We start from the raw sequence: 17972 nt of genomic DNA on the forward strand, positions 1-17972 counted from the left end.
TCGATGATGGGAATCGTCTTTGGCAACTTCATTGTGGCGGAGCTGCTATCGGGAAATCCGGATCGAGTATTCAAATTTCAAGGTTGGTACCTCCCTTTTCGATCATTCTTGTTGTTGAACTTTTTACACTCTTAACCCACTCTCCTTTCTTCCACATAGAAAATTTTTTTACGTCTTCTGACAAAGGTACATTGATACATCTAGAAAGGGCAATATTCTCAAGAAGACACTGATGCCAGGGTATTTTGGCCTGTTTTACTGACCTTTTCTTTACTGTTTTTAGGGTAGTTTCATGCATTTCCTTAGGAAATAAGCTAGTTTTGGGTAGATATTCACTTACATCTTGATTTAAGCATACATTGTGCACTTTACATGATTTCATGAGGATTTTGCATGAATTTAAGGACAAATTGGATGTTGCATTTTCCATGACTTGGACTAGAACTTTGATGCACTTTATTGCTTGATTTCAGGAAAAAGGAAGCAAAGAAGAACCACATTAGTAGCTACGTTAGTTACACTAACGTGGAATGGGAGTAACTTGCAAAGTTAATGAGAAAAGTGATTGCCAATAACACTCTCGAAGCCATCATTGCCCACATTAAGAGTCACGTTAACTAAGTTAACGTGAACTCTAACGTGGAAGAAAGGAAATGGAGCCAACGTTAGTGACACTTAACATTATCACTAACGTTGGACCAAGCTCATAAGTGGCCACGTTAGTCACCACATTAACTTAGTTAACGTGGCCTCTAATGTTCAGAAGAAAGGGGAGAAGCCAACATTAGTGATATTCAACATTATCACTAACGTTGGCCAAGTCACACTAGGCCACGTTAACTCCCACGTTAACCTAGTTAACGTGGAAGCTAACGTGAGGAAGGGAGGTGACGCCAACGTTAGTGACACCCAACATTGTCACTAACGTTGGAAGGAGCCCACACATGCCACCATGAGCCACGTTAACGTGGAAGCTAACGTGGATAAGGGAATGTTGAACCAACATTAGTGACACTCAACTTTGTCACTAACGTTGGAGATGGCTAGCATAGGCCACGTTAGAAGCCACGTTAACCTAGTTAACGTGGATTCAAACGTGGGAGCTAAGGGGCACATTGGAACGTTAGTGACAATGTTAAGTGTCACTAACGTTCTCGAAGGTTGGCAAGCCTACGTTAAAAGAGCCACGTTAACTAAGTTAACATGGACTCTAACGTTGGGAAGGGGGAGGCTTCTCAACGTTATTGGAAAAGTTGAGTCCCAATAACGTGCGCGAAGGACAAAGAGGCAACGTTAGTGGCAATGTTTGTGCCACTAACGTTGAGGTTAACGTGGCTCTTACTTGGGTAAGGAACGTTAGTGAAAAAGTTGAATGTCACTAACGTTCTCGAACCCATATTTTCACTGAACGTTAACACCACTAACGTCTTGAGCCAAAGTCTCTGCCCACTTCACAATTTCTCTCTTCAAGTAAAACCAAGCCCAATGAAGAAGATAACTGCTTCAAACTCAAGATCCAAAGGCCCAGACCCAAGACTTGAAGAACCAACTAGAAGAGTAGAAGAGTAGTATATATAGGAGTAACTTTGAATTATTTTGGGAGTTGGAAAATATAGGGAGCCTCTTGGCATAGAATTACTCTCTGTATTTACTTTCTCTGCACTTCTAGTATCATCATGTATTCTCCATCTTTGTTTTCATTTTCCAGAGCTATGAACAACTAAACCTCTTTCATTGGGTTAGGGAGCTCTGTTGTAATTTGATGGATCAATACTAGTTTTCATTATTCTTCTTCTATCTTTTCTCTTGATTTTACTTGAAAGCTTTCGATCTTCATCCAATTGGGTAGTTATCTTGGAAAAGAAGCTATTCATACTTGGATCTCTTCTGAACCTTGAAAGAGGAATGAAGAGATCAAGCTAGAAATACTTTCTCATGCTGGACCAAATTGGGTTTGGATGGATATGTGACTATAATCCTCTCAACACTTGATTTGGGAAATGCATGTGGTATAATCAGTGACCATACTTCATCTCTTCTCATGAGCAATTGACCAAGGAATTGGCTATTGATCAAGATTTGAGAGATTGAATTACAAGAAATTGTAATTCAATCACTTAAGATTGCCAAGGAGATCAATGAGTGCATTGATTGAGGAAGAGATGAAAATGAAATTGATCCGGAGAATGCAACATCTCCTAAGCCCAATGAACTCCCCATTTCTGATCTTACCCATTCTCTTTAATTTCTGTTATTTACTCTTATGAGCAATTCCCCCATTCCCATTTACAATTCTGCAATTTACTTCAGTAATTTACTTTCAGTTCTTTAATTCTAGCATTTACTTTTTCTGTCATTTACATTCCCGCCATTTTATTTTCTGCAATTCTAAACTCATATCCTGGATTCGCTCAACTAGAACATTCCTCTAATTAAAGTTGCTTGATCAATCAATCCTTGTGGGATTCGACCTCACTCTATTGTGAGTTTTTACTTGACGATAAATTCGGTACACTTGCCGAAGAAAATTTGTTAAGAGACAAGTTTTCCGTGCATCAGACACATTATTAAGGGAGGAAAAGATATCAGCAGCTGGAGGGAGCGGGAAGAAGATTATTCCTGGTGAGAAAAAACGTCTTTTCTCTGATCTATTCTTTATTCTGCTATTCTCTCTTCTCCCCGGTCAGTGATTCAGTGTTGGTCGTATTCTGTAATCCTTATGCAGGTGATTGCATGCCTAGTTCTGTTCGTTTCTTCATTCCTTATTCTTTGCATGCATACCTTCTCGAATTTGTGAAAGAAACCCCAAACTATACCCGCTGCACCACTACTAATTCGTTCGTTTCTATTATTAGTTGCCCCCCTTTTGACCCTCTTATTTGTTGTTTGGTTGTTATTTTATTGTATGATATAATTGTTGTCACTAATTTGTTATTATTTTTCAATTTCAATTAGAGAACATACTCATAACCGCTACTTGCTCTTACTGATAAATACAATGAAGACCAATTTGTTATTTGTTATTTCGTTTTCTGGTTCTTGTGCAATTTTTACTAAAAGATTTCTCTTGTTCCTGTTTCCAGTCTGAGCCTTCACCTTCTGTTATTTTATTAAATTCTTGTTTTCTTTTATTTTTCTATTATACCTAGATTTGAAAAGGTCATCATTAAAGTGACATCTGAGAAAGCCATGAACTAAGTATCTGCGTAAGACTTTATATTACATTGTTAAATTAAATCAAAGTTAACGCAAAAATAATTATTAGGATAAATCAAATTTCAATTGCAAACAAAAATATATGTTTTAAAAAACTTCAAGGATAAAAATATATAATACCTCAAATAATAAAAGAAGCAATATCGTGTTAACCCAAATCAATCAGATAATAGTGATTATTTTTTAAGAATAAAATAAAAAAAAATATGTTAGTATAATTATTAAAAATTACTGGAACAATTATAAAGGGAGAAGATGTTGAGTTTTCAATTAATTGATTTTTTTTACAAGCAAGAGAACAAAAATATCATGACTGAAATTAGCATGACTCTCTAACAGTTCCCGTTAGTATTTATGAATTTGAGCTTGTTTTAGGAATACAAAAACTTTTGTTGAAAATAAGTGAATACAAAATAATGGGTTGGGGTAAATTTATAAATATTTTTTGCAATTCCATTGAATGGAGCTCTAAACGAGAGTTCCATCAAATGCTTTGCCTTGTTACTATCTGTTTGAAGATTAAGTTTGTGACCCCATTTTCTTATCAACTTTCCGTTCTTGCGTTGCAGGTCTAATAGATGCATTTATCACTTGCCTTAATGCCTCTGAATCCCTTGATGCAACAAGAAAGGGAAGTTTTGCCAGATTTATAAATCACTCCTGGTATATCAATCAAACAGTATAGTAAAGTTAAATGAAACTACGTTGACTTGCAAATCATACTAGCCATTAGTTACCTTCGTTGTTTCCCATTCCCCAGGGTTCGACATCAAGTTACTTCTTTTAAGTTTGCATTCAACTAAACTGTGAGACGGGATAATGGAATGTTTTGGGCGAAATAACTGTTGGAGTAGCTGCGAAACATGATACTCCTTTTGGTGCTGAAATGGCAGATGACTATAATTTCGAATGGTTTGGAGGCGCCAAGGTTCACTGCCTTTGCGATGCAGGTAGATGTTGTGGATTTCTTGGAGCAAAGTCTCATTGTATCCAAGTAAGCTTTTTCTGTTGGCCACCTTTTAAAATAGTTGATGAACTGAAAATTGTATTTGTTCCCGAGGTTCTAAAACAACGCTGTAGCCATGATTCATGTAATCACCATATTAAGTCATTAAATAACTTCTTTGGTGTACAACTGGACATTGCTCGTCGTATTTATGCCGTTAAAAACTCTGCTTGAGGCATAAAATTGTTTTGATCAAGGATGCGAGAACCGAACAAGTCAATGAACCGGTAAAGTGACTGGTTCACTCCGTCAATGGTTCGACCAAGGTTCAATGAACTAGTAGGACTCTTGCATTCTGCCTAAAATTCATAAAAGATTAGGAAATAAAACAACATTTTATGAGGAAATAAATACCCGAAAAAAATAGTTAGTCTCCACAAACCGGAGTCCCAAACGGCAGAACCTGAGCGATCTTAGTAACAAACCACATTCACAACAAAATAACAGAGGAGGTAAATATTTGTGTGTGCTTATCTATTTTTTTTAATAAATAAATCCTTTTTTGTAGTTCCAATCAATTAATCAGCGAGAGAAAGCTCAGGCAGAGAGACAAAACTGCTTAATAAGACATGGAGGATCATCTCCAGATTTGTTGCTGTAGCACCTGATTACCTCCTCCTCCGTATCATCGCGAAATCCGTGCTCGTGTTCCTTATAAGGTAAAAGTTTTTAATAGAATGACAACATAGTGCAAGATGCTATATAGATCCTTGATTCTATTTTCCTAAAAGAGTATATGATACAAATGTGGAGTGATCTTTATTTTCTTGTTCTCTGGAACTTTTGGATGATTGATTTCACTCTCTGCATTCATGTGTCAAAAACTGTAACAGGTACCGACATGAGTATAATAATTTTCAGTTTCAATTCACTTCCTGTTACGTTTGTCAGTAATATTTTTTCCAGCCTTAGTTGAATACCCATGTAATATCTACTATGGTCCATGGAAAAATTTATTCTAGCCAGTTCGTTTGAGGTTGCTTTACGACTATGATTTGAATACCCACATTTCATCTGTGTAATTCATTTTCTATTTTTAGTTAGACCATGTCTGTTTATTGATTTTATTTAGGGACTTTGATGTCTGAGCACTGAGCAAGAATAGTTAAATAATACTGATGGAGACAGATGCCATTTTGGCCAGGATTGAGGTTTCACAAGCACGTTTGGAGTTGTGAAACAAAACCAATGTCATCCGTCATGGATTCCCCATTTCACATGATGGAGAATTTGGGACAAACAACAATTTTTGACTTGGAAGGCTCCCTAAAATTCCAGTAAGAGGCGAGCATGTCCTGTTTATTGTTTTAACTTGTCGTTGACCCAAATGTGCATGGTCTTTGTGTCTTTGCCTAGGTTGCAAAGTCTTGAGTGTGAACCTTACATTCAAGGCTGGTTGAATATGTAAGATGTAATGATAGTGGACTGTGCCACTGCTCTGTATAGGACTTTGTTCTTCTCAGGAAGTAGGAGATTCCCGGGAGGCAAAGTGCACCTAGCAAAGTTCCTTAGGAGCCTCCAAATGATAGCGGATGAGGTAAAAGTCGATGTAGCCTGGAAAGTAGCAAACCCTGTTTTTAATTTGATGAATTGAATTGTCCATGTCGCTTATATTGCTGAATATATGACAACATGTACGACTTTTCTTGGCAAAACAGAACAAACTTGTCTGTGATTCAGACACGGCTAATAATTTTGTTTATGTACTTCTGCTGCAGTTGTCTGGCTATCGTCACAACAAACTAGATAGCTTCACAGGTAGACGGTGATGCAGTCTTCGCTGGGCCTGAACTCACCCCTATTGGAGACTCATGTTATGGCTAATGCCACCAATTCAAGATTCATAGACGAGAACAATGGGTGTTTTCACTTGTAATTTTGGGTGCTTATGCAGCAAGTTTGGTCTTTAATTCAATGAAGAATAGCTCTTATGAAAGGAAGGAGAAACGAGCATCTGCGTAAATTGACATGTTCACCATGTTTAGCTGAAGGTGAAGCCAGGTTTCAGAGATGTGGTGAAGGAGTCCCCGATGTTAAAGACTGACAAGTGTTACCGTTTATTTTTATCGTTTCCCTATTTGGGGAGAGGGGGTGTTCATATACGTGGATATTTCGATGTCAAAGTAGGTGTCTCTTTTTGTCAAATATTTATAAAATTTGTTGATGTGTTGTGATGGTTATGAATACAGAAAGTTTGTTTGAAATGCATTGTAGGAATCGTAATCATCAATGTTAGTTAGAGTTGCCACTTTTCTGGATATAAAAGTTGTCAATTAAGCCCATTTCTGTCGCCTATTATGCATGCTGATGAACCAAATGCTGCCTTTAAATTCTGCAGTTTAAAGCAACTCTGATTCAAATATAAAATGAAAGCAACAAAAATTTGGAGGCATTTCATAGTTGGAACCAACTTAGAGTTTCCAATTTTCTAAATATCAATGATGACATTTACACTTGAAAAGAAAATAGGCCAAGAAACAAGAGGTAATGGGAAAATAAACACATCCAAAAAGAACGCATGATTTACCAGACCCATTGCTTTGGCCAACCTTAGCAATTTTGTAGTACCTTCGATGTTTGCTTTGTTATACATCAAATCTATTTTATCATTAACATATGCTCCATCATTAACCTTTTGAAGCAGAATCCCCAAGCACTTGTGGTCAAGATCAATGTCTTGTTTCCCCCCTTAGGTGCTAGATAATGCCAACTAAGATGTTGCATAGCGCAGATATAGAGGGAACCCGATTGGAAAATCCACAGTGCCAACAAATGCTCACTAAAATAATAGTGGCATCAGATTAAGTAGGAGAATCAAACGCTTCAAATGCAAATTTCACTCATTGTTGGCAATTAACATGAAACCAAATATTATCATGATGACTAATAGACACACAGCACACAACCCTATACAAAAAGAGGGAAGTTGAATACAAAAAGAGAGAAAAATTAAACAGTAGGGACGGAATGCTCAGTTTAGCTTGGCATTCAACAACAGTGTCTCAATAGTTGGATTCTAGTAGACTTCTATTCAGTTGTAAAAAAATTCATAAAGCAACATCTTTTAGTGTTCCCAAACCAGTACACGACAATTAAACTCACACAAATGCATCACAGCCAATAAGTAACATTTAACGACACCTATGTTATGTTGAGGTCCAATTCAATCGAGTACTACAGTTAATATTCAGCAAGTACATGCACACAAAAAAAATGCATACACAGCCTGTTGCAACCAGTGTCTTAACTACCGAAAAATTAATTCCGCCTGCAAACTATACGGTACACATAAAGGGCAACTCACTTCAATTTCCCTAGTCATAAGGCCTTTACATGAGATGCCACCATGTCCATCAGTTGTGGCATATATCACAGAAGGATGTGAATGAGAAATGAACTACACAGTTTTACACAATCACCATTTGCAGATTGAGAAAATAAGACACATAAAGCATACCTTGCTTGTCTTGGCATCCTCCACATCAAGACCGCCGACAGTGCCCTCCCTCAAGCCTGAACAGTATGAATCGAGTTCGGCCTCCTCCACTCTGGACTCATCGATTGTCTCGAAGTTGAGATCGTGCATGGGATGAGGATGACAAGAATGACTTGGCTGTCTGTCACGGCCCAAAATGAGCCATGACTGGCGCTCAGGAAAAAGAGTTCCCTAGCAAGCCTAACAGATTCGAATATAAGATAAATAAAAATGTTACAAATAATTTTTGATAAATTTACACTTTCTAGAATGAATAATTACATAATTGAACAAAAATAAAATAAATAAATATAGATGGATCCTGCCTGTGACATATGGAGCAGATGACGTCTAAGAACTCAACAAGGAATAGAACCCATTGCAGATCATTACTCTTGAATAAGCTCACATAATCAAATACTTATTCCTGAAAAATATTTTTTAAAAAAAGGGTGAGTTTTGCAACTCAGTGACTAGACAGTACATCTATAATTCACATGAGATCATCTAAACATTATTATGAAAATAATTTTAGTTAGAAAATAATAATTTATATGAATAAGTGAATCAATAAGGGAGTTCTCATACAGAAATCAAATCAAATAGTCCACACTTGGGCGGCTCCACCTCTAAGGGTAGCCCTTTCCTCTAGTGTGTCCGTACGGAATAACAGATCCAACGTGTGGCCTACACGTTAGGCTAGCAACGCCCCTGCTAGCTGAGGTCTGAGCCAGATGCATCTAGGTTAACGTCATAACCGCCGTTAACTACGGTTTTCTAATACGAGCCTCCCAAACTAATTCAAAACATATAATTTCAAATACAACCAATCTTTGATCTTTCAAATATATACCGTATCAAATCAAAGCAAATAATACTTTCTCATCAAAATCCTTTTTAATCATATGAATTGTCCAATATACTTTACAAATTCAGAGTATATAAGTGCGTAAAAGAAATACTTCAATGTTCCAGAAACACATATTCAAATAAAATCGAATATTCTAAAATAATACAAAACTTCATCAAACATGTATACAGTCTCATGTGCAGATTGAAAATCTGAATTTCACAAAAATAAATATTTAGTTCTAATAAATCCATTATCAAAATCAAATTCAAATCTTTGTTGGTAATTTGTAAGTATAGTCATAAATTCAAGCATCACATATCAAAATAATTATAGATGTAAAGCCAAATAATTATAAATGTAAAGTCTACTCACAACGTGGTCCTAAGGGACCGAAGAGACCAAAACCGAAGTGCAAAATTAACGGGTGAGGAGGATCGATGTAGAATGAAATGAGTAGTCACAGGATTTGGACCGGGCAGCGGAAAGTTGCGGCTGCAACAACAGCAGCATCCATTTCTTATTGCAACGTCAATGATCATAGCAACCAGAGAAACTATTGGATTCAAATAGAATGGAAGACAACAAGAAAGAGTGCTGGAAAATCCAAGGTAAAGCAGAGGTTCAATAAAATCATAATGGCAGGATACGAAAGTGAAACAGATTCAAGGGAAAATAGCGAACCAGAACGGCAACAATGGTAGCGGACAGTTCGACAACAGCAAGGAGGTACGGCAGCAAGGTGGCAGCGCTGCTTCTTCTCCCTCACGAACTCGCCTCCTTCTCCCTCCTCTGTTCGCGGCTCACGGCGGCGGCAACAGCTTTATCAACGGCGACGCAGCAGTGGTGAGGGAACGGCGGTCTCTGACGGCATGCTAGGCAACAACCAGGCGTGACAGAGCTGGTGGCGTCCTCTCCTCCATCGCGTTTCCCGCGGCGGCAGCTCTCTGCCTCAACATCTCACTCTCTCCCCTCTTCGTCAGCGCCGGTGGCGACACGTGGGACGGCGGCTCCACGGCGGTGAGGCGCGACGCCGGCATGCTCCAAGGCGACGGCAGTGACGGTGGACAGCCTCCCTCTCTTCTCTTCTCCGTTCCCTCACTCTCCCCTTTCTCTTTTCATTGCTTCCGTTACTTCTCCCTCTTTCTCTGAATTGTGTGTGTGTATGTATGTAAGAGGGAGGGTGTGAGATTTATTTTGAGATTAGGGTTAGGGTTTAGTTTGGGAAAAAAGAGAGTAAGGGTATTATAGGGATTTTACATTCTACCCTCCTTACAAAAATTTTCGCCCTCGAAAATTCAAAAATTGGTATAATCTGCAAAACTTTACATGGTTTTAGCACTTTGCCAAACATGAGAAAGAAGTATAACGAGGTGCAGAAGTTACAAGATAGGTTTTTGTTAAAACGATGTGATTAGCATTCACCTACTCTTGTTCCCTTGACAACTTAGATATACATAGTACTTTTCACTTAGTTTGTCAATCTCCTCAAAATACACTTTTACTTTATAATCTCTTGGTTCTGGTGTACATCTGCTTGGTAGTAGCCGGTCTTACGTCAAGCCTTAGAATTACGACTTTCTGAACTTCAACATCGATAAGTTGTGTCCTAACAAACTAACGTATCGCTTACTATATCTAGGAATCACACGAGACCGAAACAAGCTCAGGTTTACTCAAAAGGACACAAAACCTGGGAAGAGAAGAGCAAACATCACATATGGTGTTTGTACGAATGTAAAAAGATGCTTAAGATTGCAATTAAGCAATGCTGTATAGAAATAATTAAGTGTGCCAGAAAGAGTCAATCGCATCTTAACAAGGAAATCTGAATCAAAAAACTTTAATAGTAACAATTAAAGAAAATAGGGTATATTAGGTCAAAACAAGTTCAGGTTGAATCAAAGAAGTACAAAGTTCACAAAAAGAGGTTAACCAAAATCAATGGCTATTTTTACAAAGATTTAAATGGATGATTAAGGACACAATCAGGCAAGACAAGAATCAAATCAAAAAAAAGTTTTTCCAAAGAAGATCTGGAACAAGAATTCTAAGAGAATATTAGAAGATATGATGTAACATAGTAAAGCAATTTCAAATTACATCAAGGAGTTATATAGTTCACGTAAAGGAATGCAATGTCAGCACCTGTGTTGTCGAGAATATATGGTATAGCCAAAAGCACGATCAGATTGAGATATGCATAAGATGTAGGACATGAAATAAAATAATCAAATTTCATTTCAACAAGAATTGAAACAAGGAACTCCCGATACGAAATATAGAAGAAGGAACAATACGTCAAATCACGTGGCACGATTATAGCGCATACTTCAACACAAACTATTCCAAGAAGAACACCTAATGTTCCCAAACATAACAATTACCATTACTTGGATAAAGAAATGAAGGAGTTTAGAAGAACTATTCCTTGCAGGTTATAAATTCTACCCATTTGTATGCACCATACTCAATAATCAGACCACAAGATGTGACAACGCTAAATAGAATATAGATTTTTTTTCCCAACAAAACTAGAAAACAAGCAAAACAAAATAAAGTTCAGCATAACAATATCATCATAGCATAAAAGATTTTAGGGCATAAGTAAATGTTGAAATCATCGAAAAAGCTTCATAATATTCTTCATTAACATCATCAAGACTCTAAAAATGCCAAAATGATGAGAATTGCAAATAATTGAAAGAGCAGATTAGAAAAAAGGACATATATGTTACACTCAAAATTAGAAACTAGTATATAAAAATGGTATCACCTAAAAATTTCTACTTTTAAACATCAACAACAATGACTAAACAAAATATTCAAACACAATCAATCAAAATATAGTAATAAAGAAAATATTTAGAACGAGCAAAGGTAACATAAAAAAAATCTAAAATAAATGAACCAACTAAAAATAGAAAACACATGAAAAGAAAAGAAAATATTGACAATTTTATGCCTCCACACTCAAGTTATGATCAATCCATACTCATAAATTTTCAGGTCAACAAGTTATAATGAAATAACTCAAGATTAAACCCATTGACTCAAAATGAACCCATCGGTTTCTTTAGAGCTTAGACATCCACAATCTTCATACATTGCAAATAAGCACCAAAGTTGTCCTAAAATTAAAAAATCAATTTTTTTTACAATGCCTACTTTATAATACTCCATGAATATAATAAGGAGAAAAACTCAGAAAGAATTTGTTCAACTTTAAGGAATTAGATATCCAATCTTTTCCATCCGAAATCGCCAGAAATTCTTTCCAATATCTATAAGACCTACAATCTCAATCTCACAAAACCCAGAAAACCAATCTCTCCAAATCTCTGAGAATAATGACAATAGTTGAGAACAGAGGAATTTTCAAAAAAAAAAAAAAGCAAGGGTTAAGAAAATTTTCGAGTTTCAAATCTTAGCCAAAAAACAAAGTTCATCACCAAAAGAATAAAAGACAAATATCACCAAAAGAATAAAAGACAAATATCACCAAAACAAATAAAATTAGAAGAGTTGATTCTAACACACCCTTATCCATACATAAACAAATTTTTTTGTCATGATAATACGCATAAAATATGTTGTTTGAGCTACCCTTTAGTAAGGCATTCACGTCTAAATGTAATCCACTGTTGCAACAATGAAATCAAAACATAGCACATAATTATTAAAAGACACAGACACAAACACATCAGATGTGGTATGCACTTCTAAAATCAGACCAATAAAATTATTTCGACTTTCAATTTCAAAATCATGAACATGATCATAAAAATTCACTTGAAAGTACGAAGTTATTTCGACATGATCACGAAAAAAAATTTCTTAATCTAACTAATGATAAACTTGAAAAGTATAAAGGTAGTATAATAGAAAGCCTTTTGATATTTACTTCCATCTAAATAATATGGAAAGGATCCCATTAAATAGATGGAAAATTGTGTGAACCAATAAAACAATATATATAAGCATCCAAAAATTAAATAATTTCTCTCCTTGTTCCTCAATTTAAGTCTCTGCCAAGTTAGCTCTCACCTCTTTTTTTTTTTCATGCATATTAACAAATAACAGTTCATACTTATATATAATCCAAAGGTAGGAATGTGTATGAATTTAGGAACAATGTCTTTTTTTTTTTGCACCTACACCCAAAGAGAACTTAAAACATGCTATTTTGGAACTGACCATATTTCTATCAATCTATTTTTTCTTGTTTGTGTACGAAACCATTTTTCTTGAACACATTTCAGATATATAACTCCATAAACATCAAACTAGCAAGGAGAAAACAAAACAATGTTCAATCAGGACCATACATAGTAGAAGCATACAATTAGAAGCAATCATCTAAAATCCAAATATCCCCTTATTCAATCTAGCCACACAAATTGTTCCTGAAAACCAGTAGCTGCTGAATATACTCCTTAATTTGTTGTCATCATTTCAAAAGCCTTAACCTCTCCATTCAAGTATCATATATTTCATAAAAATCTCTTGAAATAACTATCTTCTTTCACAAACATCACATTTTGCAAAAATCATCAGAATTCAGCAACAATAGAAAAATCATAGAACATAATCACAATAATTCCGTGACAGAAAAACCATGTCCAACAACACAATACTATAATAAAACTAGATCATCAAATTAGAAAAGTTCAAACAAACTTCTAAATCGTAAAGATCTTCGATCCATCTAACAAGTCACCCAAATAATTCTCTATCCCTAAACAGATAAAATCACCAGTTCGCCAAACAACAATAACACTCCATTATATGTTCATCACAAAGTTCTTCTCCTTGAAAAATTGAATAACAATTTTTTTAAAATTCTTAATTTGAAACAAAAGGATCACAAGCAACTCAAAATTTAGTCATAACTTCAAAGATTATCAACATAAAAGAAAAATTCAAATATCGCTTATCAAGTCCAAAACAAAGCATCTCGTTTAGTAACTCAATGAATTCATGCAATCCAAAATTTCAAATACAGCTCTATAAAGGAATTAGATAGTAATTCACAGCAAACACCGATCGGATCTTCTAAGTAATTCATGAAATATTGACATCAGGAATCATAGAGAACAACACAAAGACGAAAAAGATTAAAGCATGCATTCACAAAATCGGGAAAGGTTAGAACTAGCTACAAGGCAGGAATCGCGAACCGGAACCGAAACTGAAACTATTGCAAAAGCACGTTCGAGAAAATCTAGCAAAGGATAGGGCAAGATTGGGTACAAAAGGACAAGAGTAGTAAGAAGTGGCAGAGGACAGATGATCACAGTAATCAGAAGACAACAATGACATAGAAGATAAAGAGGACATTCCTATAAGCCTTTGATAGTGCCACAATTTGTACAAATAGGCGCACTTCTATTTATACAATTGTGATCCTACCATAGGACACTTGCTCCATATTACACAGATTAAACCTAAGCTGGACTCCCTTAGGGGGGTGGATTGTAAGGCCCACATCGGTTGGGGAGGGGAACGAAGCATGCCTTATAAGGGTGTGGATACCTCTCCCTAGCATGACGCGTTTTGACGAGTGAGTGTGGGGGGCTTCGGCTATCATCCCTATCGTCAAAGGCAAAACCGTGAGGCCTTGTGTGCCAAAGCGGACAATATCGTGCTAGCGGGTGGTCTGGGCTGTTACACTGTCCAACCTCTTCATTTGACCCAGTTACCTCATACTCGGTCACCTACATGCAATAGCACCAACATAATTTATAACCACCCAAGGACCTCTAGAAATATATTAACTAGCGTAAGACAACCACATATACAATAACCATAGTGTAAACATAAACCGTAACTAACATATATCCAATAATACTAGTTTAACCTTTGTGGTGTTCCTGCCGGTACATGCGGCACCAACGTGAGCATCGCCAGCATCCATCCGCATGGTACGAGCCCTTTTTACCTTATTTTTCGTGCTGCATACAGGACATGTTCGTTTGGTATGACCCGGCAACTTACATGCCGTACACTTCCTCCTGTTCTGGTTTTGTTTGCGCACCCTAGGTGCACCCTTGGTTCGCACAACATCAGGATCACAGAGTTTGGCGGCCGTGACGTCACCCTTGTCATCACCCTTTTTGGAGAACATCTCCTCCAGTTTAGCACGTAGCTCCTGTAGCCCCTTCATCGCCTCCGTGAATAGACCGAATTGTTGTGCCCCAAGAAAAAACAACCAATGAGACGCGGAATGCAATGCCCCATGACGAAGCAAAAACTCCTGGTCACCATCATTATATTTTTTTTCCACATACTCGCCAACATGTTTTGCATCTTTCATCCATCGCTTCAACACCAAACGCTTCGGGACCTCCATCACATGCTCGTGCTTCATGACGAAGAACATATGCTTACATGGGTACCCGTGTGTGTCCCATAAGTAACAGTCACACTACAACCTTCCCATATTCTTGTCACATAAGACCACAATAGGCCGGCCGGGATGCCCAAATTCATTACTGTGTACACTTTAGTGGTAAGCGATCGTCGAACCCCTACAAAGTTAACAGAAGCAACAGCTTCGAGTTCCTTCTTCACATCATTGAAAACTGTTCGAGTATACACTCTAGCGGCAAACCGTTCCAAGGAGTCCAACGAGGTCGTCAACATGAGGTCACCATAGATCGACCTGAACTGAGATAGTAACTCGTTATTCCTAAACTCCCGAAGAAGAAGCTCAAGGTTTTGGACAAGTTCTAGCATTGTGTGCTTTGATTGAAGAAACTTCTTCACCATGCTGTAATGCCCTCACACCGCGATGTTGTCCGGAACCCGGCACAAAACTTATCCTACAAGTATGCGTTTGCCCACATATCCCTCTTCCCGTACACCTGGTTCCCCCACAAGGTGTCATTCAATCCATACTCTGCCGATGCTTCGGCCCACTCGGTCTCAAACTCATCAACCCCCATGTCTGCATACAGCCACCTGTTGAATAGCTGCCGTAAAGCCACGTCCTTGACGTTAGATATAATATTCTTCTCAATGTGCTATGCACAAACCCAATGGGTTGCATCCGGAAAAAACTTTTCGAACAGCCTCCCGGATTGAATCATCTCCGTCAGTCACAACAACCGATGGCACTTTGTTGCACATGACCTCCAAAAAATTCTCCATCAGCCATGTATATGATGCGATGCTCTCATCTAACACCAACCCAAACCCAAATATACAAGTTTGCTTGTGGTTATTACAACCAGAAAAAATAACCAGCGGCCTGTTATACTTGTTCTTCTTATATGTTGAGTCGAATGCAAGAACATCGCCGAAGTACTGGTAGTCAAGCCTGCTACCACCATCTGCCCAGAGTAAATTCGCTAGCATGTCATCCACGGTAACATTATACCACGCCATAGACATCGGGTCAGCATCAACTTTTTCCTCCAGGTACACTATAGCCGAGTTCACATCCCCGTCGGCGATTCTAGCACGCCTACTCCTGTCGACATAGTTATAGGCATCCTTGTTCAGGAAACCAACTAGAGAATACCCACCGGCCATGCCGGCCAGGTACTGCATCGTCTTCGAGGTCGAGATTCCACACCCTTGCATCCCATCTATTTGAGCTTTTGCCACTTCTGTCATGGACCGAAAATTTGGAATTAGGTGGACCATGCCAGGATGTGTGAGCGCATGGTTGTGCCTCGTGATAACCTTCTTCACCCTCCAGATGTTATTGCTCCTGTCAAGGTATATGCACATCCTCGCCTCACAGTTTGTCCTTGTCTCCGGCTTGTGAGGCCTCCTCCTATCCACCCGATTGTAATGTTTTCTATGTCTAAGCCATTCTCTATTGCAAAAAAATCTTCACCTAATTAGGTTCTCACCTCCATCCTCAAACATATCCCCTTACGAATTCCAAAACCCTGAAACCTCCCCAACTTCTGATAGAAATCATATGCATCTTCTTCCGTTCGAAGTACCTTTCTTAATATGTCGTCGTCGGTGAGAGAAGCAACATCGCCGTAATCAACACCATCGTCACTCCGTGTGTACAACACATCTTCCAAGTTGACTGTTGCCATCTACGTATTCATTGAGATCTCACATTATACAAACAACTTTCATGACTTAAGTTTGCACATTTTCAATAAACAATTGTAACCAATGTTATTTTTTATTTTACTATCATATGTACAAATCACTTATATTACAAAAGAATTTGTAAAGAATTAAAAAAATAAAGAAATTCACTATTTATATTGAATTAGCTAGAGGCAGATGCATGTTTACCAAAAGAAATAGGATTGTTTATGATTCCACTGGTAATTGAATATGTGCCTCCAAAGGAGAAGTTAAATTCGGGGAACTGTGATGAGCTCAAATCTAGTAGCATATAATACAATCCATAATTGAAGAGTTTAGCAATGAAAATATCCAAATATGCATTGAAAATGTACAAAATTTCAATAAACATTACTAAACAGATGCAAGAAAGAACAACCATCATTCAACAACAAACACTACAAAACAGCAAAAAGTAATCACACTATTACCAAATTCAAAAAGAATGAAAACCAGATAAACCCAATCATAAACACTATTATCGAATTAAATAAGAAGTCAACCAAAAATCACCTTGCAAATCCAATTAAAAATAGCTTCTCACTTTGTACCCTAAACACCAATTAAATCACATGAACCAAAATTTAATTTGAGGGAAAACATGACAGTTCAATGCTTATGAGTTTAATGAGAAAAAAAACGGCAATAGCAGCAGAACAAATCAGTTATCATTTATCACAAATTTCAGATTCAAAACACAAATCAATAATCAAGTAATCAGAGATATTAAAAATCACAAATCACTACTTCCAGACTTCAGAGACATTCAAATTCAATAATCCAAGTACTTCAGACACATTCAAATTCTGCCTAAAGCCTTCAACAATATACAAATTTCCACCATTAGCTAAGTTTCTACCATTAACAACCATACAGAGTAAATTTTGTCTAACAAAGTAAGTTTCCACCATTAGCAACCATACACACAAATTTCCACAGAGTAACAAAGCATTCAAAACCATACATCCAAATTGGCAAATACAAGATAGAATCAAACTTCAAACCGAGACCGAAGACCAAAGAAGAAGAATTGAAGAACCAAACTTCAGAACCAACATGCAAAGCAAGACCGAAGCAGACTTGAAGAAAAATAGAACAAAAATTTAAGAAGAAAACCAAACCCTCCGTGAAGATAAAGATGAGAAGCCACTAACCTGGGTCCGTGCCGAGAAGCCAGCGTAGATGAAGAGTCGAAGAGGATCTGCCGAGTTACTGGGTTAGGCGGTGACGCTGGAGAAGCTGGGTTAGGCGGCGACGATGGAAGAAGAAGCGGCGGTGCTGAGGACCTGCGACTGGCGGCGGCGCTGACGACCTGGGTTAGGCGG

The 17972-nt window shown here is 37.4% G+C and overlaps 1 pseudogene; it reads right to left on the minus strand.

The window, feature by feature from the left end:
- Nucleotides 1-14377: 14377 nt before the first annotated feature.
- LOC148581210 (protein FAR1-RELATED SEQUENCE 5-like) lies at nucleotides 14378-16607 on the minus strand (annotated as a pseudogene).
- Between the last annotated feature and the right edge of the window lie 1365 nt (nucleotides 16608-17972).

The sequence above is a fragment of the Arachis ipaensis genome, chromosome B10, assembly GCF_059453495.1.
Source record: "Arachis ipaensis isolate K30076 ecotype BB chromosome B10, ASM5945349v1, whole genome shotgun sequence".
In the NCBI taxonomy this organism is placed as follows: Eukaryota; Viridiplantae; Streptophyta; class Magnoliopsida; order Fabales; family Fabaceae; genus Arachis; species Arachis ipaensis.